The 25,686-nt window shown below is 54.8% G+C and overlaps 1 protein-coding gene across 6 annotated transcripts in view; it reads right to left on the bottom strand.

The window, feature by feature from the left end:
• LOC108924285 (double-stranded RNA-specific editase 1-like) overlaps positions 1–25,686 on the bottom strand; it is a 108,305-nt gene that overhangs the window by 33,325 nt on the left and 49,294 nt on the right. For 4 of the 6 annotated variants that reach the window (XM_029247158.1, XM_029247160.1, XM_029247163.1 and 1 more), the window contains one exon: positions 20,886–20,936. The exons of the other annotated variants lie outside the window; for them this stretch is intronic. The gene's annotated coding sequence lies outside the window, so the exon portion shown is untranslated. The remainder of the gene's footprint in view (positions 1–20,885; positions 20,937–25,686) is intronic. 6 annotated transcript variants of the gene reach the window in all.

Below are 25,686 nucleotides of genomic sequence, written 5' to 3'. Positions count from 1 at the left end.
GCGCAGCCGGGGCCGCGTTCGCCGTCCCGGAGGGGCCGCCCGCCGCCCCCGGCGCGGCGAAGAGGCTCCGGTTCGGCGCACGCGCTCCACCCTTCCAACACGTTTTAATACCTTATCGGCACAAAGTCACAGCCCAACGAGAAGCCGGCATGAATTTTGATGTCCTCGACACAAAATGTTTCTTCTGCTCGAACTAAATGAAAATCATCTCACCGACTTCCAGCAGAGGGATTTTTTTTTTTTTTTTTTTTGAGGTGGGGGTCAGGCAGGCACTGAGGGAGGGAGGGAGCGAGGGAGGGGAAAGAGTGGTTCGAGGAGTAAAATAGGCCTGTGCCAATCTCTGCACTCCTCAGCGAGAGGGAAATAAGGTGTTTGATTTGTCTTTCATCCTGCTCTCGTCTGCGGCCCCGAGATAGCGCTCCGTCGCGCCACACAGAACCGCAGCCGTCTGGACCAGAAGCAGGGAGTTTAATGGAACTTCGGCCGGCGAGCGGGAGGAGGAGGAGGAGGAGGAGCGCTGCTAGGAGGAGACGAAGGGAAGAGGGGAGAAAAAAGCAATTGCGTTTCAGGGAATAACAAAATGAGCGAGAGCTCGTGAAGCGCCGGGGCTCGACAGGACAGCGCAAACGCACGCGGGCGCCTGCGTAGGGCTCGTCGAAGAGGTGGAGGGGCGTCGCCGTCACGGGCTCCACCTCATCGGCAGCCCTTGGAAGAAACGGAAATAGAAGAACGGGGCGAAGCTGAAAATCACAGCTTTTAAGTGCTTACATTTGTTCATTTAGCTCACTTACAGCCTTTTGCCTGTTTAAACAACTCGGTTAGTTTTGCCGTATCAGTTCAGGGGAGGTACCTGGATCAAGGGTACGGTAGCAGGAGGAGGGATTCGAACCTGCGTCCGTTGAAAGCAAGGCAGAAGCTCTAACCAACACCCTACCTGCAGCCCCGTTGTTAAGGTACTTAACATCTTAATCCATCCAACCAATTTCAATAACTGCTGACACCGAGCAGGGCTGTGGTAGGGAGGAGCCTATCCCAGAAGCGAGAGCGCAAGGCTGGGGGAATGAGATTCCAGTCCATCGCAGGGTAACCTCACACACACACGCGCACGCACACACACACACACACACACACAGTCACTCTACCCACTGACACACAAAGAGCAATTTAGAGCCCCCACCTGAACTGCATGTCTTTGGACTGTGGGAGGAAACCAGAGCGCCCGGAGGAAAGAAGCTGCAGAACTCCGCACAAACAGAGTGGGGATCGAGCCCATGTTTTTTTGCACCATGCGGGCCCTGTGAGGCAGCTACCTGCTGCACCACCCATAACATCTTAATAATTATTAATTAATTAATCAATCTATTAGCGACTGTATCCGAATTAACTAACTGTGACGTATGTGACCTCTGACCCCTGCGACTTGGGACAGCTGCCCCACTAACCCTATTAACGGTCCACCTGCTGTGCCCCAAGTGACCCGTCTGGGCGTCCAGCAGCGACCGCGTTTCCTTCGCGATTCTCCTCAAGTTACTTTTTATTTACAACAGCTAGAAAGTGAAAAAGTGAGCGTTCTGCTGGTGCCGAAAAAAAAGGAGGAGAACACATTTAGAAGTGAAAATGAACAGAGAGGAGGGGACAGTATCAACCTGTATTATACTACTACTTCGACTATTAGTATTATTTTAACACGAGCGAATACCTTTTATGCAGCGTAGCCTTCATACATATTTCTACATCCTTACAGTTCATGTAAGAGGATTTTCAAATTATGACGGGGTCATCAGAACAAAATCCCACAATAAGCGGAGGACCACTCTATTATCTGTTTAAAAAGTATTAAAATTATTATGATCCATAATTAATTATTAAGATTCACTGAGCCTGGTCAGCTTCACGGGGCTGATGGAACACTGAACGGAGACCGCTGTAGCCGCTGTCAACAGGAGTCCGAGGTACAATAGCCGCTCTGGTCCATCAGTCATTGAACACTTCTGAGTGCTGTGTCACAAGTACGACAGCGTGTAGTGGTAGCGTGTAGTGGCAGCGTGTACACCGACCACTCCTCTTCAGACCCTCACCTGCCGACAGCGTGTACACCGACCGCTCTCCTTCAGATCCTCACCTGCCGATAGCGTGTACACCGACCGCTCCCCTTCAGACCCTCACCTGCCGACAGCGTGTACACCGACCGCTCTCCTTCAGACCCTCACCTACCGACAGCGTGTACACCGACCGCTCTCCTTCAGACCCTCACCTGCCGACAGCGTGTACACCGACCGCTCTCCTTCAGATCCTCACCTGCCGATAGCGTGTACACCGACCGCTCTCCTTCAGACCCTCACCTGCCGACAGCGTGTACACCGACCGCTCTCCTTCAGATCCTCACCTGCCGATAGCGTGTACACCGACCGCTCTCCTTCAGACCCTCACCTGCCGACAGCGTGTACACCGACCGCTCTCCTTCAGATCCTCACCTGCCGATAGCGTGTACACCGACCGCTCCCCTTCAGACCCTCACCTACCGACAGCGTGTACACCGACCGCTCCCCTTCAGACCCTCACCTACCGACAGCGAGTACAACGACCGCTCCCCTTCAGACCCTCACCTACCGACAGCGTGTACACCGACCGCTCTCCTTCAGACCCTCACCTGCCGACAGCGTGTACACCGACCGCTCTCCTTCAGACCCTCACCTACCGACAGCGTGTACACCGACCGCTCCCCTTCAGACCCTCACCTACCGACAGCGTGTACACCGACCGCTCTCCTTCAGACCCTCACCTGCCGACAGCGTGTACACCGACCGCTCTCCTTCAGACCCTCACCTACCGACAGCGTGTACACCGACCGCTCTCCTTCAGACCCTCACCTGCCGACAGCGTGTACACCGACCGCTCTCCTTCAGATCCTCACCTGCCGATAGCGTGTACACCGACCGCTCTCCTTCAGACCCTCACCTGCCGACAGCGTGTACACCGACCGCTCTCCTTCAGACCCTCACCTGCCGATAGCGTGTACACCGACCGCTCTCCTTCAGACCCTCACCTGCCGACAGCGTGTACACCGACCGCTCTCCTTCAGATCCTCACCTGCCGATAGCGTGTACACCGACCGCTCCCCTTCAGACCCTCACCTACCGACAGCGTGTACACCGACCGCTCCCCTTCAGACCCTCACCTACCGACAGCGTGTACACCGACCGCTCCCCTTCAGACCCTCACCTACCGACAGCGTGTACACCGACCGCTCTCCTTCAGACCCTCACCTGCCGACAGCGTGTACACCGACCGCTCTCCTTCAGACCCTCACCTACCGACAGCGTGTACACCGACCGCTCCCCTTCAGACCCTCACCTACCGACAGCGTGTACACCGACCGCTCTCCTTCAGACCCTCACCTGCCGACAGCGTGTACACCGACCGCTCTCCTTCAGACCCTCACCTACCGACAGCGTGTACACCGACCGCTCTCCTTCAGACCCTCACCTGCCGACAGCGTGTACACCGACCGCTCCCCTTCAGACCCTCACCTGCCGACAGCGTGTACACCGACCGCTCTCCTTCAGACCCTCACCTGCCGACAGCGTGTACACCGACCACTCTCCTTCAGACCCTCACCTACCGACAGCGTGTACACCGACCGCTCCCCTTCAGACCCTCACCTGCCGACAGCGTGTACACCGACCGCTCCCCTTCAGACCCTCACCTACCGACAGCGTGTATACCGACCATTCTCCTTCAGACCCTCACCGACCGCTCTCCTTCAGACCCTCAGCGACCGCTCTCCTTCAGATCCTCACCTGCCGACAGCGTTTACAGAGATCACAGATTTATTAATAGCCTTAACTGATTACGCTTAATTGAGCTCCTAAGTACGTGAATCACGTGACTCCGACACAGAGAACAGGCAGCTGAAGAGTCACATTCTTTACCAATGTGGTGAAACCAAGGAGTATCTTCTCAATCACAATGTTACAGTTCTTAGTAATGAAGTGATCAATTACACATTAAAAAAAAAAAATTATTATGTAGAACTTTTGTTGATTTTTATTATGTAGAGTTTTGAAGTATGAAGAGTTTTATTATGTAGAACTTTTTTTTTTCCATTTTACATTCAGTTTTGTTATATTAAACATACTTTTTGGCGTTAGTATTATATGTGAGTTAAGAAAATATTTCACAACCTAGAAATTAGCAAATTTTGGCACCAGGTTCCAAACAGCAAATATTCCAGTACCTTTTCGGATCTGATGTTTTCTGGAATTCTTTGGTACTTTCTACAGTGTTCTGGCACATTCTAGAATCTTCCAGTGGCTCTATAGTACCAAATTAAAACGGGCACTCTAGAAGAAGTAACCAGGAAACTGTCACTGATCATAATCAACGCAAAAAGTGAACAGTGAAAAATTTCGTTGCGTTGTGTTATTATGCAAGAGTCGATACTAATTCCTTCAGTTTTGGTCCAGTTTCAGGAATGGACAAATAAATAAGACACTGAAGTGATGTTAATGGCAACAACAATGCAACACATTGACAATCTATCAATACGACCCTTGGCACGTCACACATCAGCGTAAAACAACTTTCAGGAACTAAAGGCTGACGATGAGAGCAGGAGAGAGATTTACGTGTACGAAGCGTGACGCACACCATCCTGTCTGAACCGTAACTATTAACACTACTGTGTTACATATAGTTTGTGTGTTTTTGTGGTTGCATGAACGAGGGGGGGGGCACAGTGGCGCAGTGGGTTTGACCGGGTCCTGCTCTCCAGGGGGTCGGGGGTTCGAGTCCTACTTGGGGTGTCTTGCAATGGACTGGCGTCCCGTCCTGGGTGTGTCCCCTCCGGCTTTGCGCCCTGTGCTCCCGGGTTAGGCTCTGGTTCCCCGTGACCCCGGATGGGACAAGAGGTTCAGACAGTGTGTGTGTGTGTGTGTGTGTGTGTGTGTGTGTGTTTGAGTGGTGTTCATACAGCGTCACGCTGCTTCCCAGAACTTACTTATTAACAAGCGTAATAACAGTCGTCATTAAGAACTTGCTCACTCGGGATGAGAGCTGCGGCAAAGAACTGCAAAAATTGTTGATATTAAAGTAATATTATTGCAGTTATAATAATAATAAGGAATCGCAAACACTTCACCCACAAGCATACTGTCAAATTACTGCCCCGCACAAGATGCAAACCTGACTGAAATGACAAACGTATAACTTTGTCACTGCACTCATTATCTTACCATGGTCACGGTTAATAGGAGCGTCTCACCATGATGACTTCTTCACCGAGCCTATGATGACCGCCGCGGTGGAAATTGGGAGTCATCTCTCCTTATGAGTAACTCCCGTCTATCGGTACTCTACACTATTGTCGTTCGGGCCGAGATTTACGCGCCGGGCTGGAAACGTTTCATGTGTGGGTTCCTGGTGGAGCTACGCACCGGCACCCAGAGCTAGAGCGCAGCACCGGGACACGGTTAGGACCCGGGAGACGATCCGCCGCCACATCCAACGGCGGGAGACGTTCGGGTCCCTGTCATTTGCGGGCGGGGTGTCTGTCTGAGACAGCGCAGCCGGCGTGGAAGCGTCCCGCCCCGTAATTTCCCGCAGAGGCCGGGATCGGACCCCCCCGCGGGGACCCAGCGCACACCTGATCCGCTACGAAAGAACCTTCGGATCCTTTTGGCAGCGAAATAAACCAAATTAAACACGTCGGCCTTCGGCTGGAAACTCGAAGCGTTCAACGCCTCCACCCCTCCGAAGCACACAGCGCGGGTTACACCTGGTACCGTGTACTTCTGCAACATTTACCGTATTTCCAGCACGAAACGGAAGCAAAGGCGACCGCCGCAAACAGGCTTGTTCGGTTGTCGGGCACGTGCTGGTTCTCAACACCTAGGAGGGTTGGGGGTAGCTGTGGTGTGTGTGTGTGTGTGTCAGGCTGAGTTGCAGCTCAAAGAAAACCAATCTGGCAAAGCTGGACCAGGTTGACAAAAGGACCCCGTTCTGCGGCTGCCCGCCGCGACCCCGCAGTCGACCGCGCCCCTCTAACAGGGAACCTGGTGGCCGGCGGAATAATGCGGCCAAGGTGGGGGGGTGCAGGGGTCGGGGACGGTGATGGGAGACCAGGACTCCTGAGCGCGTCCCGTTTTCAGGAGGGGCCCAGATCACGGCGGCAGGGAGAGTGAGTTTTAACCTCATTTCCGTCTTCGGTGAAGAACGTGGAGGAGGAGGAGGGACGTGGACAGCAACTGGACAGTCCCCCTGGGCGGAGCGGGGGTTCGAGGGGATGGGCGTACGATCCAAACCAAGGTTGGCGCCGGGCTGGAGGCTCCCGGCACGCCGAGCCTGAAAGCCCCCCGGTTCTTTCCTGGCGAGCGAACGACTTTTACGAAGCGCGAGTCTCAACCGCAAGACGCACCGGTGAAAGAGAGCCAACGTGAATTTTCTTACAGCTACTTTTATACAAGATCGTTTCTGGAGAAAAAGCGGTTCAAGGGGCCATCTGGGAGGCTGGAAGCGGTGAAGCCCGAGGTGCGCTGCGCTGCGTTCGAGCGTCTGGAGGCGGATGGGGAGGGGGGGAGGGGGCTCTCCGACAGCATCCTACACCACAGCAGCACCATTTCCTATTTAACTTTTCCGTCAGTCTTCCCACACTGGTAAAAACAGGGTTTCATTAGAATTAATTTAGTTCATAAAACAGAATCAGTATTTTATTACTGGCAGAAGTTGTGTAGGCAGACAGAGAAGACGCTATGTGGTGGGGGGGGGGGGGGGTCCTGTCCCTATGCATCAGCACCTTTACACGCCTCTGCTTCCTGCTCACACACTTCTCACGCGTTTTTGTACCTTCGGCGAAATCAAGGCTGAATTTTATATAACGTGCAGTTATGAACTGATATTATTCCCTCATATTATATAAAGGTGGGTTCTCGTGTTGGGGGGGGGGGGGGGGGGTCATCGGGACGGGCTTCCTTCATCTTTCATCTTATCCTCCCGCATTGTTCTTTGTGAGCGATGGAGATCTGCGGGGTGATGAACAACTTCAGGTGATGCAAGCGCACGCAACAGAACGTACAGCGCGCGCACACACACGCACACACACACTCTGGAGCGTGTAAACGGTGCGCCGCAGGCTCCTGAGCTGCGCCGGCACACACTCCGTAGGAGTGGAAAGTGCGGAGCTCTCAGGTCCGTTGGGTGGGGGGGGGTGTAATTCCGCAGAATGCGCACCCATGCCACGCCCCCCTAAGTGAAAATGCCCACCCCCAGCCCACCGGGCCCTGCCCACCCTGCCAAGTCCAGCCCCCCCCAGGCGGCGAGCGGATGCAGAGGGGGACGGGAGCCTTCGGCTCCGACACGTCGCATAATGGGAGCTGCAATTAGCGGGTGAGATGAGAAATGTCACCACACGCAGTTATGTGTTTAATGTGCCATGAGCTGGGTGGGGGAGTGAGACAAGAGGGGGAGGGGTTTCACTTTGGCACTTGCCACCAGCACTCAAATCAGAGCTGACGTAGGCAATGCACGGTTGCCAGCACATCGTAGGCAAAGGAAGGACGCCCCCCTCACCGTGTGTCAGTCCTCACCTACCGGAAGAGGTGTGCGTGCTGTTACATTTATTCATTTAGCTGATGCTTTACCGACAATTATTTATCATTTATACAGCAGGGTAATTCTACTGGAGCAATTTAGAGTAAGTACTTTACTCAAGGGTACAGCCACTGGGGGTGGGAATCAAACCTGTGACCTTTGGGTCCAAAAGCAGTAGCTCTAACCGCTATGAGGCCGGGTTGTTGACTAGAGGGAGACCCCAGGCCGAGGCTCCGGAGCTCTTGCGCCTTTCGCCGCGCCATTCGCGGTGAAATCCCCAAATGCACCGTCACCACGGCTCTATTTTACCGTGCCGGTTCGGCCCATTTCTCACTCGGTGTGGCGCGCCGTCGATATTCCAGCGGCTGTATGGCGCAGGTACGTGAAGAGAGAGGCTGGAGCTTCCGAAAGAAAAATCAGGAGCGTCCTCCAGACAACGAGGAGCCGAAAAGCGAAACATGCGGCGAAAGAACGAAGACAAAGGACGCGAAAGAGCGGCGATCGCCGAGCACGACGGGTGCGGGGCTTCGCTCGAGCGGACGCGTCCGTGCTCCCCGATGGCGCAGGGTCGCTGCAGACACTTCACTTGAGCGATGCCTTTCAAGCCTTCCAGACATAAACGCTCTACTAAAGAGGGCTTAGAAAAGCACTTTGAACGTTTATGCACTTCTTTGAAAAGACTAGAATTTAATAAAATAAAATAAAAAAAACCCTATTTGTAAAAGAATATATTTGAGCAACCTTTGACTTTTATCTGGGATGAGATCTATAGCGTTCCGTTACACGGCCTTACAAAATCCTCAACGCGGTTCTCACTCTTTTGAGGTGCTGGCGGGGAAAAAAGAAAAAAATATGGAAAAGCAGAGATCGGAGCGCAGTCGAGGGGAAAGGTAATCATGGCTGGATCTACGGAGCACATTACCGGTCGCCTAAGAGGCCGTGACCGATGGATTGCGGAGGCCCCCGGGGACGGTGGACGGACCCCGCCGTCAGGCGGGTCCTCACACAACTAATTTAGACAGATAGGCCGGGGAGCGGGAGCGGCCAACGGGGGAAATGCATCCGAATAGGAGCGGTCGCACAGCCCTGCCCACGGGCCGCGTCCCGTTCGCTCTCCCGGAAATCGATCCCTCTCCGCACAGCGAGCGCTCTGCAAATCCGTGGAGCGCGTCCATAGCCGAAGAGCGCCCCGCGGAGGGGTACCAGACCCAGGAGGGGTTTCCGCTTTTCTCCAAAGTGACTTACGCTGTTAAGCAACTTACAATAAATCAACGCAGCAACATTTTTACAAGTTGTTAGTTACGTGCCTTTCTGCGTTGATCACCATCAGTTACAGTTTACCGATTACAAAAATACCGCAATAGTTCTTCCAGAGCGTCCGTTTTAGTTTGGTACTTTAGAGCCATTGGGGGATTCTACAAAGTACCAGAACATTCTGGAAAGTATAAGATCCGAAAAGGTACTGGAGTATTCGGTGCTTGGAACCCGGTACCAAAATTCGCCAAAATTAGGAAATGTCCAGAGTGTGGAATATTTTCCAGAAACGAATAAAGAGTTACAAACTTATGCCAAAAGTATGTTTAACCTAACAAAACTGAATGGAAAATGCAAAAAAAACTATACAGAATTTCTGTGACAGTGTGTTACTTACTCATTTATACAGCTGGGCACATACACACACACACTTTCTGAACCGCTCATCCTATACAGGGTCGCAGGGAACCAGAGCCTAACCTGGCAACTTAGGGCATAGGGCCAGAGGGGACACCAGTCCATCCCAAGGTAGTCCAAGCGGGACTCAAACCCCAGACCCACCCGAGAGCAGGACCCGCTCCAACCCACTGCGCCACCACATCCCCTATTACAGCTAGGCAATTTTGGGTAAAGACTTTACTCAAGGGTACTACAGCTAGAGATGGGATTCAAACCCGCGCCTTTTGGGTGCAAAGACCGCAGCTCCAGCCACTACACTACCAGAAGCTCCGCGACGACTCTCCATGCTGCAGACGAGGCGGACGGCTGACGCCCTTGCAGGTAAAGCGCGGGCGACGCGTAGGCGATGTCGAAACGCCAGGTGCTGGACCCGATCACGTTCAATTTCCTATTCAGATGTGGCCGCCAAGAGAGGAAATTGAAAGGTAATTGAACGTATCCTTCATCGCGGCGCTCGGCAGCTGAAGACTTCGGGGGGAATTGGGGGGAGACGCCGCTGTCAGTGTTTTCCCCTCTTCCTCTCCGCTCATCGTTCCGCTGGTAAAGACCCTTAATGTGGTACACGTGCGAGCGGCCAGGGCCACGGGGACCTAATCGAGAGGGGTCCCCGGCAGGCAACGCTGGCCATCGCTCCGCTTGATTAAAACCGATGGGCTGCGGCGAACGGGACACCGACACCCCCCCCGCTGCTGACAGTGTCCCCTCACCCCCCCACCCCACCCAGCACCTCGTTTTGCCCCAATCTTGGGTTCCATTATTCAATTTGGGGCCCCTAAGTGCCAGTAACACACTGGAATTATTCTGCCAGGACTGATCTCAGAGCAGCGCAACTGGGAATCCGGCTAAACTACTAACTGCCGTGTCACCTATTGTGGCCGTTTACAAAAGACTGACGCTTGAGCGTTTCTGAGACTCCAACAAGGAACCATGGCCTTCATGACACTGACCATCAACCATCCCTCCGCATGGTTCATCGATGTTATATTTACTCATTTAGCTGAGATTTTTTCCAAAGCAACTTACAGCATTAACCTACCGACTCATATTTACCCATTTAAACAGCATGGTCAGTTTTTTTTTTATTTTTTTTTTACTGCAGCAATTTTAAGGTAAGTACTTTGCTCAAGGGGACTACAGCTGAAGGGGGATTTGAACCCGTGACCTTTGGATGCAAAGGTAGCAGCACTAACCACTACACTACCAACTTCCCAGTTAACGCACCCTAAAAGCTGCATTCCGGATTATTCCCTTTGTCAGAAAACATGGAAACAAGCATCTAAGTAGCAGAAAGTTTCTGAAGTGGGGGGGAAATAAAAAAGAAGAGAGAATCAGGGTATTTAAGGAGCCCCAAGCTGACCTTTGCACATTTTTGCACGCGAATGACACGGCCGCTGAGCGCGTCCCCCTCGGGGAGGACACGAATAGATTTGCCGGGTGTCATCTGTGCCGCGCGGGAAATGCGTCGGCAGGACGGCGGGGCAGCGGGGGCTGTCGCCGGGACAAGGTCGCGTCAAATTGTCACGGGCGCCGCGCCGCTGTCAACGAGCGGCGACAACCCGAGCGGAGCGCTCCGATCCGGAATAGCTCCGCCGGGCCTTCTGGAACAAAAGAACGGAAGCGGGAGCATCTTCAGAAGATCCGCGGCGAGCACAAAGGGTCGCCCGGGGCCAGGGGAAGGGGCGGGGTGGGCGGACGGACAAGGGGAACGCCGGAGCCGGCCGATGTGGGTCACTCACGCCGCTGTAGCTGAACTAATAAAAGTCATTTAGCCGCCCGCCGCTTCAAGGACGCTTAAAGCCTACTGCTGCTTCCCCGTCTCCAGCAGAACCTGTAAAATCTTTATGACAGCTCTAATTTGCGACGCAGCCCCCTCCCCCCACGTGGCACAGCAGGGGCAGTGCGGGGGTGCGACGCGAGGGGGGCCACGGAAAAGCTGTGCCGATTCCGCGCTCCACGCGGCCCCGGCGGCTCCGCGGCGGCACGTTGGGCAACGACGGACGAGAAAGCGACCGACGCCGACCATCGCCTCGCTCCGAGCGCGGCGGTACATTGGGTGGGGGGGATCCGTTTCATTGTCATCTTAATTGTGCTCTGAACTCAAGTGAGAACAAAGAATGGAAGGTCAAGCAAAGGTTCAATTAAGGGCACATCCCTCACCGTGAAAGCGAGGGGGGGGGGGGGCGGCTACGTTCCCCGGGCACCGTCTCAGGGTTCGGGCAAGAAAGGGGTGGATAGGTGGCTGCCCCCCCCTCCCCCCAGCACCATTCTCCCCGCATCGCTGCCCCTCGGCTCAGAACAGATGAGTATCGCTGTATTGCACATTCAAGGCCGGGACAGGAGCGCCGATATCCCGGCAAGCGGGTGAGCCGGTGTGATGGGCGGCCGCGGGGATGGGGGTGGCAAATTTCACACCCTCTGCTTCTGGGATTACCAGGCCCTGCGGTAATGTTGACGGACAGGCGAGGGCGGTGGGGCGCGAGGGGGGCTCGCGCCTGGAAGGTCAGCGGGAGATAAGCTGGGGCCGCTGGCGAATTTATCGCGGCGGGCAGGTCCCGGCGGCGCTATCGGCCCGGCCCATCGGCGAGGGGAGCGGCGGCACGAAACGGCGGCTCGCGGTTCCTCGCAACGCCTCGCGGGGCCCGCGTCCCGTCGGCCTCTCCTCTCCAGTGGCGTAAAGCCCCCTAGGGCCCGGCGCGGCCCCCCCCTCCCTCACGCTAGGAGCCCATCCTCGGCGGCCGGAGCGCCAGGTCACCTTATCTACCTGGAGCACGGGGTGCGTCCTCTGGAAATGGACTTCCAGCGCAGGACTTACCTCTCCTCTCGGATTACTGCCGCATTTAATAAGTTCCGAGGAGCGGGTAAGGTGGGGTTGGGGGGACGGGGGGACGGGGGGACGGGCTCCCGGCGCGCAAATGAAGATGACGAATTTGCATTTAAATATGCGAGCGAGCGCTCCATCCAAAATATTAGAAGGCCCTGACAATTGCGCGCGCGTGCCCAATGGAGCGTGGCTCCCGAAAAATGACTTGAGCCTAATACATTAGAGAGGAGCTCCGGGGGGGGGGCGGGTGGGGGGAGGGAGGGGGTCCGATCCATCCCGGAGAACACACTCGACCGCTGCTCCACCACAATGGCCCCTCTGTCATTCGTCGCGGGCCGCTTTGTGCGCGCTCTTAATCGTCCCTATTAATATATTTACAATTGGCGGAGGCCATGATTCGGGAGTAATTTATTACCGCGCTGCGCTCCCTCCCTCTCGTTGCTTCCCCGGGCGCGCAGATTACGGGTGCGAACGAAAGGAATTATCATCACCGGTGAAGTGTCGTATCCTGTAAGGAGGCCGCGGACGCGCCGGAGCTCTTTGTGACGCGACGCAGATCTCCGACCGACGCCGGACCGCACGGCACGTCCCGTGAACGTCCACGAGAGAGTAACGGCGAAGGAGGCGCGGTACGGCCGGCGCTGGCGCTCGGGAAACGGCGCCCAAGTACAGCTCAAGAGATTCGAACGCGCAAATCTCCGAACCCATTTGGCTGCGCACCACTCGGAGGGGGGGATTTCTTCTTCGGCGACAGCCACAGTCTGCTAAATGGAGACTCTGTGGGTGGTCCGCGAGACAGCTGCTGTGCAGCCCCTACCCCACCCCACCCCACCCCAAGCAAATGAAAGCAGATCTGTGTGCGGCTGCAGAACTCAATTACTTCAACGAAATTATTATGTATTAGCGGCGTTATTTTTACTCTGGGATACTCCTTATCAGTAAGCGAGTCACACAACAATTGCTGACGAAAGGTCATATGAAAGATAACGGTAATTAATGTGCGTCTCACAGCCGGGAAGGAACCGGAACACCGCTTTAAAAAAAAAAAAATTCTATAAAAATAAAATAAAACAAAATGCTTTTCATCAGTAGATCAGGAGTTTACGCTATGTTTATATCCATATCCATCACCTTTGAGTAGTACGCAGGAAGAATTTTTGTAAAAATCAGTGTCACCCTACACACAAATGTGTGCCACATGCACATTTATTACTATTATATTTTCAGTTTCTTTGATTTTGTACAGGGGGGGTGCAGCGGCGCAGCAGCACAGCAGCGCAGCGGGTTGGACCGGGTCCTGCTCTCCAGTGGGTCTGGGGTTCGAGTCCCGCTTGGGGTGCCTTGTGGCAGACTGGCATCCCGTCCTGGGTGTGTCCCCTCCCCCTCCAGCCTTACACCCTGTGTTGCTGGGTTAGGCTCCCACGACCCTGTATGGGACAAGTGGTTCAGAAAATGTGTGTGTATACACATCTGGTACAACTTGATTTTTAATAACGGATAAGCTGGAACACTGGCTTAGTGTGCGGGGAGTAAAGCACCCCCGGAGGTAACGTTGTACCTCACCCTGCTGTCAGTAGAGGGACAGCATCCATCCAACAGCGTCCTCTCAGACTGAGCGGGACACCCGTCCGCCACGCCGGTCCCTGCGTGTGGACCCGGGACTCTCCTACACGCTCGCGTTGAGGATGATGCGAAAACATTACGGACAGAACTGACACATCTTGAGGGACGGAGAACAAACCGCGTGCCAGACGGGAACATCTTTCCAGCCCTTTCTGCGCTCCTTTTCAACGGCACTGGTGTGTGGAATCCTCACACCCTGCTCACATGTCACTGCCCTAAACACACTTACACACACTGATTCATTTAGCAGACGCTTTTCTCCAAAGCGACGCGCAACTCAGAGGCAGGAGGAGAGAACTGGATGCGGACACGTGATTCTAGAGTACAGTACACTTGTCACATACCGTACCACCATATGAACCAGTGTACATCACACGAGTAGCTGCGTGTAGGTTTTTCCATAATTAAAGATGTTATTAAAACAAACATTTACACATTAACATACGCTGAAGAGATCGCCGGAAAACTGAGTCCGAAAAAGGTGAGTTTTGAGACCCGTCTTAAGCGTAGGGAAGGATTCAGCAGCTCTGAGTGAGGGGGGAGGTCGCTGCACCACATCGGGGACAGAACTGAAAACCTTTGTGCCTTTGATTTTGGACCTTTTGCGGACGGGACCACCAAGCAGGCAGAGGTGGAGCAGCTCCAGAAGTACGCTGATCAAATCAACAGGTTTGTTTGTGTTTTTATATAATATATACGCACACACACACAGTATATAAAAGAACAGATTAATTCCATCCACCCACATCCTCTGGTGAACAAGCACAAACCACAAAGGGCCTGGAGTTCTGGTACTGTCCAGCCCCGTGGCGTCGGGGTCTCATCCTGTCCCGAGGGCTGAGTTCATCAAGGTCCTCTCTCTGGAGCGCTAACCGTTCTCCTCATCCGCCCCGCAGTCACACGCGCACACACGTAAGCACATGGCGCATGAGCGTTAGCAAAATGAACCGTTACAGCGAGTTAAGATCCATTTCCTCGCGCTCGCAGCTCTCCGCTTAAACGCGCCTTCACATTCTGAGTGGAGTTACAGCAGAGCGTAGCGCGCGATCGCAGGGGGTTTTCGGCACGCCCGCCGTCCACGGGCGTCCCGGGGCGGACGGCAACGTTCAATTGCGTTCGATTCATTAATTTCCACCCTGAAGCGGTGGGATCATTGTTTCTGGGGGCGGCGGTCAAGATAGCAACGGCGGCACCTCCGGATCCACCTTCTCGAAGAGGAGGGCTGGCGCACCCTCTAACACACACACGCCGCTGATGTGGTCTGTTTCCTCAGGTCCCGCTCAGGCTACACACACTCCCGCACACTGATGGGGGCACCTTAGTGACGCGAGGATGCCCCCGAAACGGTTTGAGACCACCTGCCCGCAGCGAGTCCCCGAGTGATACAGCGCCGAGGGCCGTGTAGTATTTAGTTCAAACCTCTTCATCTAATGTGATCCAGTGTTAAACAGACTACGGTATACCACCTACAATCATTAACACATCTATACACCAAAGCAACACACACACAGAGTTAATCTGAAACACATCTTTGGACTGTGTGAGGAAACCAGAGCACCTGGAGGAAACCCACGCAGACACAGGGAGAACATGTAATAAACTCCACGCAGACTGAGCGGGGATCGAACCCACATCCTTTCAGACTTTCCCGTGACACATCAGGGGTACTTGCTGCACTACTGTACTGCCCAAACAGATAGATACTTTATGGATCCCGACGGAAAGCGCAGCAGCGTAGGGCACCGTATTGTACATACAACAAAGCAGTGAGAAAAGTCACTTGAATTAAAAAAAAAAAACCACTTTGAAACTAGTGGGAAAACAAAAACTGCGTAAATAGAAACATCGGGGGGGTTGACAGCCAGTGTCCACAACAACCAATGCAAGACATCTAATATCCACGTTGTCTTCGCTGTCATCATTAACCATCCATCCGTCCACTTTCAATAAGTGCTTTGCCGTGATCGCGGCGATCCGGAGCCTATCCCGGAACCACGGGCTACGAGGCTGGGGGTCGGGGGTCACTCTGGACGGGACATCACACACACGTACACTCACACTCAAGGCAATTTAGAGTCACTAATCCATCTAAATTGCATGTCTTTGGGCTGTGGGAGGAAACCAGAGCACCAACACAGACACGGGGGAGCAGGCAAACTCCAGACTTACATTAACCATTTACTATCAATTCAGGGGGAGTACCTCGATCGAAGGTGCCACAACGGGAGGTGGGATTTGAACCCGGGTCCTTTGGATGGCCACCACACTCGCAAGCGGCACAATCTGCACCGAACCTGAGTAAACTAGGCACGACAGCCGGCCTGCGGGGTGTCTTTCACAAAGTGTTGAGACAACGAGGCGCCTCTCCAACGGACCGACAGCAGCTCGGCTCAGCCGTACGCAGCGCGGGGGTGCGATTTGGGTGCGTGTGTGTCCGTCTCATCAGGGCCTCCCTCCGTGTGTGTGTTGAACTATCATCACGGCGCCCCTGCCCCCAGCATCACCCGCCTATCCCCGCCAGAACAGCTGTTCTCCTCCTGACCCTTCCAGACACACACACACACACACACACACACACACCTGGCATACACACCACGTGCGGCAGAAGCAGCGCACCACCAGAACACCCCCGGCACCGCGGCGTGACACCGCTCAAGAGGTCCTGGAGCGCAACTGGACCGAACCGGAGCGCGTCACAACTGTTCCCCACGCGGCACTGGGCTCGACGGGACGCGGACCGCGTTCTCGTGCTAGGTGCGTCGAGAGGGACGGCGCGTCCCCGGTGCTGGAACTCGGCTACCTTTGCGCTCCGAGCGTTTCTTGCGCCTCCTCTTGAAGCGCCTGCGGATGAGGCAGTAGTAGGCCCCCCCGGGGCCCGGGGCTCCGTCTGCCAGCAGGGCCATGGCGCCGCTCCTCTGCGTCCCCGCGAGCAACCTGTCTCCTGCTCGCTCTCAGCGGCTGTGTGTAAAGGCTCGCGCTCGCGCCTCCCCCTCTCCTTCCCGCCGTTCGTTCTTTCCTTCGTTTGTTCGTTCGTTCGTTCGTTCGTTCGTTCGCTCGCACGCGCTGGGGAGAGAGAGAGAGCCGGAGAGAGCCGGAGAGAGCGGGACGCTTAACCCCTCGGTGAGCGAGCGCGCACCCGGTCCTGTTCCTGCTCCCCCGAGCCCTGCGCCGCGTCGCAATATCAACACAGCGACGCGTCACGCTGCCGCCAGCCAATCCTGGACTCCCCTGCTGTCTGACACGCTGTCCACACTGTCCTGACCGAGCGCGCACAGACACACACACGCGTGCACATGTGTCACGCCGCCGCCAGCCAATAGCGGATTTCATTCCCCAACGCCGTAACCAGCTTCTCATCATCACACACCCACACACACACACTTCACCTGCACGGTGGCTGAAGGCCAGCTGCGTCCTGCGTTCGTGTCCACGTGACCAAAGGGTCACGACCCCAACGTGGGCAAAACCCCTCCGAGAGCGGAAAGGTGAGACTTGAGTGCTGCATGCAGAGGGACACGCACCCGCCCCCGAGCTGGTGTGTAACCCGTGGGCTGAGGACAGCGCGCTCCAACCCCCCCGGCTCTCAAAGCACCAGCATCGTTGTCCATCGTCTCCAAGTGCTCAGCGAGTCTTCTCACATCAGCGTCCACACACTGTTACACGCTGCACGCAGAGCATCAGAAATGCCGACACACATCATCAGCACGTTGCTTTCTCCGCGTCCCCCCATCTCTCGCCTTTCATTACCGAGGTAAATGATGGACGACGATGATCAGCCTCAGATCAGCCTGGAGCTGCCGGCTGAGTGGCGCTATTGTCCCAGCAGGATGGGGTGTGTACGTGGACGATGCTGCACCAGCAAATGCGACCTCATACTGGACAGTTCTCACCTCTGTGTGTGTGTGGGGCTGGGCTCGTGACATGATGCACCAAATTCAGACCGGTCCTGACGGTGCTGATGTCCCACCTAGAGCCCGAGGACGTACGCAGCGAGGTCTGAGGAGCAGCTTCAGCAGAACTTAAACCACCAGGTCTCTGACTCGTCATCAAAGAGAGCAGGCTGGTCCACGTCGGCAACGCCGGGCAACCCGAGCGCCCCGGTCCGGCTTGACCGGACCGTTAGGAAAAGGGGCCCTCGGACTGCAGGGAAACAAAGCGGGTGGCGGGACTGAGCACCGGTGGCGAAAACCCACTGGGAATCCCGGTTGAGCTCAACCAACGTGAGCGTTTATTCACCGAGCTCCGGCCCGCGGGTGGTGCCGGCAGGGGACGCAGCGCGACCCCCAGAGCCAGAGAGAGCATCTCACAGCTCACGCTCCCCACGCGAGGCGAGACGACAGACAAACGACGGCGCAGCGCCAGATAAAGCGAGACGTCACACTGGACGAAAACGATTTCCTCCATCAAGGCGCGACCATCCCGTCGCTCTGCTCGTTTGCACAGCACAAGCGAACGAAGCCCATCTGAGGAGGAGACCACCTTTGCGGCTCAACGCTCCTCTCTCTTCCGGGCCGAGGCAGCATTTATCCACTTAGGCTTGAAGAGCGGCGGCGGGTCGAGCAGAAAATCAGTGTCAGCGCGGTGGCGCCGTCTCCTTGATCAGAGCCCCGCTTGGAGAGGGATCGAGGGCCGGCGTCACGCCAGGTTTATCTACACGGCAGGCTCGCCGCCGCCGACGACTCGTTTCGTGCGGCGTGACGGCTAACAAGCCGTTCGGCCGGAGCCGGGGACGCGGGTCCAGGAAACAGCGGGTGGCTGCGCTCGTGAGCAGGAGGATCCACCTCTCACCCGGCTCAGTTCCATCAGTACTTACACACTTGGCACACGCAGCTTTTCAGGGTGACGCACCATGTCATTTGACCTCATTCGTGTGCTGAAACATCTATACGTAGAGCAATCAAAACACACCGTTTGAGAGTGCAACCGCCGAACAGCTTGCAGCCTGAAAGTACCATTAATTGATCGACAAAGTAAGAAAATACACATCATCTGAACCGCTTGTCCCATACGGGGTCGCGGGGAGCCGGAGCCTAACCTGGCAACTCAGGGCGTAAGGGACACACCCAGGATGGGACGCCAGTCCATCGCAAGGCACCCCAAGCGGGACTTGAACCCCAGACCCACCAGAGAGCAGGACCTGATCCAACCCACTGCGCCCCCCTCGAAATAAGAACACTTGACTATAATGGGTAAAACATAGTAAATCGGATTATCTAACATTTTAACGTGCCCAGATAAAATGTCATATAAACAGACCAACAGACAGATAGATAGATAGATAGATAGATAGATAGATTCCAAAAGAAGCTGCAACCAATAAAAATGTAGTATCTACTGCCCCCTGCTGACAATACCTGTCACTGCCATGAGAAAAAGCAGCCAACTAACTGTTCGGTGGCCAAACAGGGACATCTGAGGAAGTGTGTTCCTTCACACACTCAATATTTCACAGCTGCCACCACAGGTATTAGCAGAGACATCAGCCGGTTGTTAGCTGATTAACAACCTTGTGAGCAGTTTTGATTCGTACAGCCGATCACCAGCCGTCTTGGACAAATAGGTCAGCTAAACTATTATTACTAGTAGTAATAATAACAATAATAATAATAATAATAATAATAAAAATAATAATGATAATTAGTGCAACAGGGGGTCGCGGCAGGTTTGGCCAGTGTCCGCTGTGTGGCAGGTCTGGGGTTCGAGTCCCGCTTGGGGTGCCTTGTGACGGACTGGTGTCCCATCCTGGGTGTGTCCCCTCCCCCTCTGGCCCTGCGCCCTGTGTTTCTAGGATAGGCTTCGGTTCACCGCGACCCCGCCTGGGAGTTGTTCACCTTGGTTGGTTGGTTGGTAGTGCAACAGGTGACAAATATATAGCTTTATGACTATATTGTAAACTTTCTTTATATACCATAAACAAATAAGAATAAAAATAAAGGAATAATAAAGGAGCTAATAAATAGTGCAATGGGTGACACTCTTAATATATATTTATGAATAAACCTTAAACTTTTCTTAATCTTTATATAGTATATTACCGGTACAGAGTCTTATCTTCACCTTTCGACAAAGGTACTGAGTGCTCTAGGGAGACAAATTTTCCACACTACAGAAAGTAAAGTGAGAATTAGTGACAGCAGTTAGAACTGCTGCCTTTGGGCCCAAAAGTTGCAGGTTCAAATCCCCCCTCCAGCTGTAGTACCTTTTACTTACCCTAAACTGCTCTGGTAAAATTACCCAGCTGTATAAACTGGTAAATAATTAACACTCTAAGGATCAAAAAATTGAATAAATAGCAGTACTTATAGAAAGAACGCTTCTGAAAGTTTCTCAAACTGCATTCAGAACCAAAAGCCCTTCAAACACCAGAAGATTCCGGCAAAAATCTTTTGAAGCTGCCTCCGCCAGTCCCGCCGCAGTCTGGCCAATCACAAGGCACGCCTTACAGGTCATGTGACCTGTGCACCCAATAGCATGAGGCAGCTGCATGTGCTCTTAAAGGCACACTGCCCCTAGTGGAGCTGTACCGGTACTGCCTCCTGAAACACCCAAGTCAAGTGCTTTTCTCTTCAACTGCTTTCAAGGAGCAACATGTGCTGCGAAGAATCTCGAGGATGAAGAAGGGGTGGGAAGAATGTGTGGGACAAGCTGAAAGGCTGCTTTTACACACTTGTAAGGCAACACCGCGTTTGTGCAGAGCCGTCTCGAGTGCCCTTGATGTTGAATAAGTGCACTATAATTGTGTAAGCATACACGTCCCGCGTACAGTAACATCGGTGATGTCGTCGTGCTGAAGGGGCGTTGTGCCAAAAGCATTTTGAACGGACCGATTCTATAAAAGTACACATACGTGCATTAAAGGACATGTTCGAGCCTCTTGTTTACGCTACAGCTGCTCTCCTGTGTAGCGTCGATCAACGTGAGACGTCCCACCGCCGTTCCCCGTCCCAGCGGCCCAATCGGGGGGGCTCAAAAAGGACCACCCTTAGACGGTAAGTCCATCTACAGCCTATTTTGTGACTCACGTACACCCATGTGGAGTAAGCTAATGTGTGTGAAGCAAATGCGCGGCCACACACGCAATGCAGGCAGCGGTGCGTATGGGAGGGGGAGGGACGGGGAGCTCTGACGGTGACCCACAAACCTGCTTTTCTTGCACCGTCCTTCCCGGAGAGCAGTGTGTGGATCCCGCGACCTGGGGGGGGGAAATAAGACACCAGTGAAGCCATCTGGAACGTGCAGTGCGGATGCCCTCTGATGACCGCTGTTCGCCTTCACAGCCCTGGAACACGGTCTGGTTTCCGACGGCAACATCCAGCTCGGGGTCACTCGGACGACGGGCCCACTGGCCCTTTGCTTTTATTTCCTCACGACGGACAGGTTTTCTCGAGCGGTCTACAAGCTCCACCGTCCATCTTCATTCGCCAAAGCAGCAAAGGCCAGTACCACGTTCCAGCGAACCACAGCGCTTGAGGCACGGCAAACTCAAATTACAATAACACTCAATCTGCCAAACACGTGAAACGTACAAATATCCACATCTGCGGGTAACCAACCGTACTTGGTCCTCGGGCCCGAACCCTGAAGGACACGGTCCGGGCTGTGCCACGCAACCAGGGGCTGCTGTCTCCTGTCTTAAGGAAGGAGGCCCTCGCAGCATCTGGTACTGACCACCAGAGGACGCTGCAGAGCACCACCGCACAACCCCAGCACACAATCAGCAGGGACACGAGATTTTCAGCTGTCCCAGGTCCGTCCGCTTGGACGGTCCGAGTCCGACACCAGGACACTCAGCACACATCATTTCATCAATGACCTCATACTACAAGGCGAACAATGATACTTGCCTTTACCCTGTTTGCAGGTATTAACTGTAACTGTAGAACCTAAAACCATCAGCACGCAAAGGATCCGGGTTCAAATCCCCTGTCCTGCTCCTTGATCAAGGTACTTGCCCTGAACGGATCAGCAAATCATAGTAATTGCACTAGTGTACAAACCCAGCAGCGTGAATTGATTTGGAACCAAAACTTAATAATAATAATAATAATAATAATAATAATAATAATAATAATAATAAAATCAATACAATTATAAATATAACAATAATTATATAAATGTAATGATACTTTCTGTGGTTCATCAGCTTGTTCAATAAAACATTTTTCCATTTATCTGACACCTTTGTCCAAAACTATTATTGAAAACACAGAAGCGCAAAAGATGAAACTAATTTTGGTCTTAAGACTACAGACGGTTTTCAGCCAAAACACTTCAGCCAATAAAAAAAGTGCAGCTGCAGCCAAAGAGCAGGAATTTCAAAGTGATTCATTCATGGCCCGTTACTAATAACCACTAACCCGCGGCAGGGCCTGGTGGTCCGGAGCCTAACCTGGAAGCAAGAGGCGTGGGGAAATCACACACACACACACACAGACACACACAGTTTGGAGTGTGATCCCCACCGTGGTGTGTCCTCAGTAAGCACTCGTACCCCAGCAACACAAGAGGGCACCGTTGCGCCACACTCTGTACAAGACACTTGATCCCAAGTTTTCCTCTCCATCACATCTCTTCCAGTTCTCACAGACACCCCCCCGACCCCCCTACGGACCCCCGGTTCACCAACACACTGATGATATTTACACTCATTTCTGGGCTCATCCATCCCTGAGCTTCTTTCTCTCCACGCGGCTGTGCTGACGAAACGCCTTGTTCAACGGTGCTCCGACTGCAGGAGAGCGACCAGGCCGGGGGTCCGGACATGACCGGGGGGGGTCGACGTGCACCACATGCATGAAACCAGGGAGACGACGTGTGCCATGTGGACAGGCAAACCCAGCACAGGGCTGCAGAGCTGGGAAGGGAACTACGGCAGACGATCTCTCTGCTCGACGGGGAATTTTTTACTGTAAAAAGCTCCGGGGCGATGCAGGGAAGCGCTGGAGCACCTTTCTCACGCCGGGGCTGTGAGCGCGGGGACCGGTGGCCCGCGGCAGCTCCGTTCCTTGTGTCCCTTCTCGTCGGAGGAGCCCATTCTAGCAGCTCCATGCACTCCTACAAATATTGTTGGTAAAGGTGTTATCATCCACGGCATCGCTGGGCCTCTCTCTCGTTCCATGACGTCACGCCCGGACAGGTGGGCGGGCAGGTGGGGCACCGCAGTGCCGACACCTCATCTCACCGACCGTCCCGGATCCGAGAGCCCAGTCATCGGTAACTCTGCAGACGGCAGACGGGCGCCTGTCGCACGAGCACCGACTTGTGTTATGGTGTGCGGAGCCCAGAGAGCCGATGGTGTAAACACAGCATCCTCACCCTTTCAAACACTGCGCTCCGCATTTCATAAACGGGTGAATAAATCAGGCTTTCATAAATAATGGAGAGCATCTGTGAAGAGGCGGCTGGCCTCGCCGACAGAGGACTCGAGAGGGGGGGTTTTCGCAGCACAAGCGGGGAGGAGAGCTGCGGCGCCACATGCGGACTCTAGGGGGCGGTAGTGAGCCGGCCTTACCCACAGTCACCCAGGAAGGGAGGGGGGGCAGGGGTGCAAGATGCCCCATGCTGCCAGAGGATGCCACTTGTGTTGGGGGACAAAGGCGTGGACACACTGAGGGAAGGAGGGAGGGGACACGGTGCACATGGGAGACCTGCGACAAGGGCATGGCTTCTTCTTCCAATTGATGTTCCAGCACCTGTTTCCCCGACACCAGCGCAGCCTGGACAGGGTAACGCCGGGGGCTATACGCTCGGGCCGCAAGGCCCCTTTGTTGCAGCGCGAATGCGGAGATTTAAATATTTATCGCTGGGAAGAGACGAAGGCAAGGAGCGAACACGTGGCACACCAGCGCAGCACAGGTGGTGCCCTCCACGGAGAGGGGCGGGAGGCGGAGAACACACAGAGCGCCCTGCAAAGTGGGATCGGCCCACCTGGCTCTGGGTTCGCAAAGGCCACGTGAGAAACCACAGCTCTGTGTGTTTCTGTGTGTGTGTGTGTGTGTGTGTGTGTGTGTGTGTGTGTGTGTGTGTGTGTGTGTGTCGCAGGAGCTCCACAGCAATTCTTACCGATCACCCCGACCCTAACTGCCCTCCTCAGCGCCTCCTCATGATGCACTGGGGCTGTTTCCCTGCCCCCCGCAGCTCAGCTCAACGTCGACTGTCTTACTCTCTGACACACACACACACACACACACACACACACACACACACAGGTGTAGAGCACAAAGAAAACCAGTTGTGGAGTGACGCAAATGGGCCTGGTGCCACACACCCCACAGCAAACAGGGCTCACACACAAACACACACGACAGTGAACAGCAGGCAGCATTCCTCACAGTTGCGATGACACCCCTGGTGCTCGTGGGGGGGGGGGGGGGGGGCTCTGGGGAGCTTCCACGGCCTGAGGGAGAGCACCAGCTGGACCTCGCGGGCCGGCGCCACCAAGTGACATGCGGTGCGGCACGCAAGAGGGTGGACACTGGCGCTGTCCACTGCAGACAGAGACAGACATGGTGGTACCCCAGGGGACCTGGGCTCCAGTTACCATAACAACTGGAGCCAGAGGAGAGTGTGTTCTCCCTGATGGGCTCCCAAATGCTGGCAGTGCATTGAGACCCTCCGCATGCCTCTGCGTGTGTGTGAGCCTCTGTTCCTCTCTACTAAAAAAAAACCTGTCCCCAGCACTTCCTGTCTAATGGCTTTGCGGGTGGGGGAAGTGCCGTCTCTCTAGCATGTATGAATGGCCCCTGTGTTCTCCCTGCTGGCGGGGCAGGGCAGAGGAAATAGTGGAGCGCACCTGCTGGCCCATGTTCCACCCCCCTCCCTCCCGTGATTGCCCCCCAGGAAAGCCCTGGGCAACATCCCGAATCGTAGAGAGCGCGGCAGAAAGGACACGCAAAGACAACACGCAGAGCACTGGGGCCACACACACACAACACACGCACAGCAAGAGCGAACAGCAAACAGGATCCAGGGGACGGACCCGAAGACCACGCGGCGCTGTTGCTCGGAGCGGAGCCGCAGACGGGCGCCCAGCGGCCGCGCTGCACCCAACATGCCTTGTGCTCGGCCCCTCCACGGGCAGGCGCGTTCCAACCCAAACAGAGCCCTTTCCGCTCGGCACCGAAAGCAGGTCCAGCTCCGACTTCCTGAATAATAAAAACGCCGGGGGGAGGGTGGTGGGGTGAGGCCCCAGTGGCGAACAGTGCTGGGATCGGGGAGCTGAATGGCACACAGAGTCTCCACCAACATCAACACTGCGAACAGCACGAACAGCACCCCCCCACACACCCCGTCGAGGGGCGACACTGGCAGGGGCAACGTGTGCGTGGGGCTGCGGAGCGTCCGAGCTTGCTCTCCCCGAGCCATCGAAACACTCTTTATGTGGTCGCCGCTGTCTGGGACAACCCCCCAGCCAGGCCTCCCCACAATGTTGTGTGCAGCTGGTCGCGTATTGGTTAGCGCTGCTGCTGTTGGACCCAGAGGTTGCAGGTTCAAATCCCATCTCCAGTTGTAGTATGCTTGAGCAAGGTACTTAACCCTAAATTGCTGCAGTAAGATTACCCAGCTGTATAACTGTAGGTAGATTAATACTGTAAATCACTTTGGAGCAAAGGTGTGTGTGTCTCTCCTGCTCCTTCATTGCCGTTGTTGGTATTTTTTTACTACATCGGCAGAGCAGGAGCCCACATACGGTGCCGGGGCAGTGACTTAAACACACTGGGCCTGTGCTCCTTCTGAACGCGCAGCTTCGTAACAGCAGTCAGAGAGCTGCTACGGCAAGAAGGGAAGAGTCGGCCAAAGACTCCGACACCCGTAGCTCATCCCCATCCCTCGGACCGCGACTCGCTCCTCGTAAAGAGCACACGGCCACCTGGGGACCTCCCGGGAGGCGTGGGGGAGGTGGCGGCAGTGGCGGCGGCAGCAGAACCGGGGACAAGGACGCC

The sequence above is a fragment of the Scleropages formosus genome, chromosome 21, assembly GCF_900964775.1.
Source record: "Scleropages formosus chromosome 21, fSclFor1.1, whole genome shotgun sequence".
Taxonomy (NCBI): domain Eukaryota; kingdom Metazoa; phylum Chordata; class Actinopteri; order Osteoglossiformes; family Osteoglossidae; genus Scleropages; species Scleropages formosus.
This window is presented reverse-complemented; position numbering and strand designations above follow the sequence as displayed.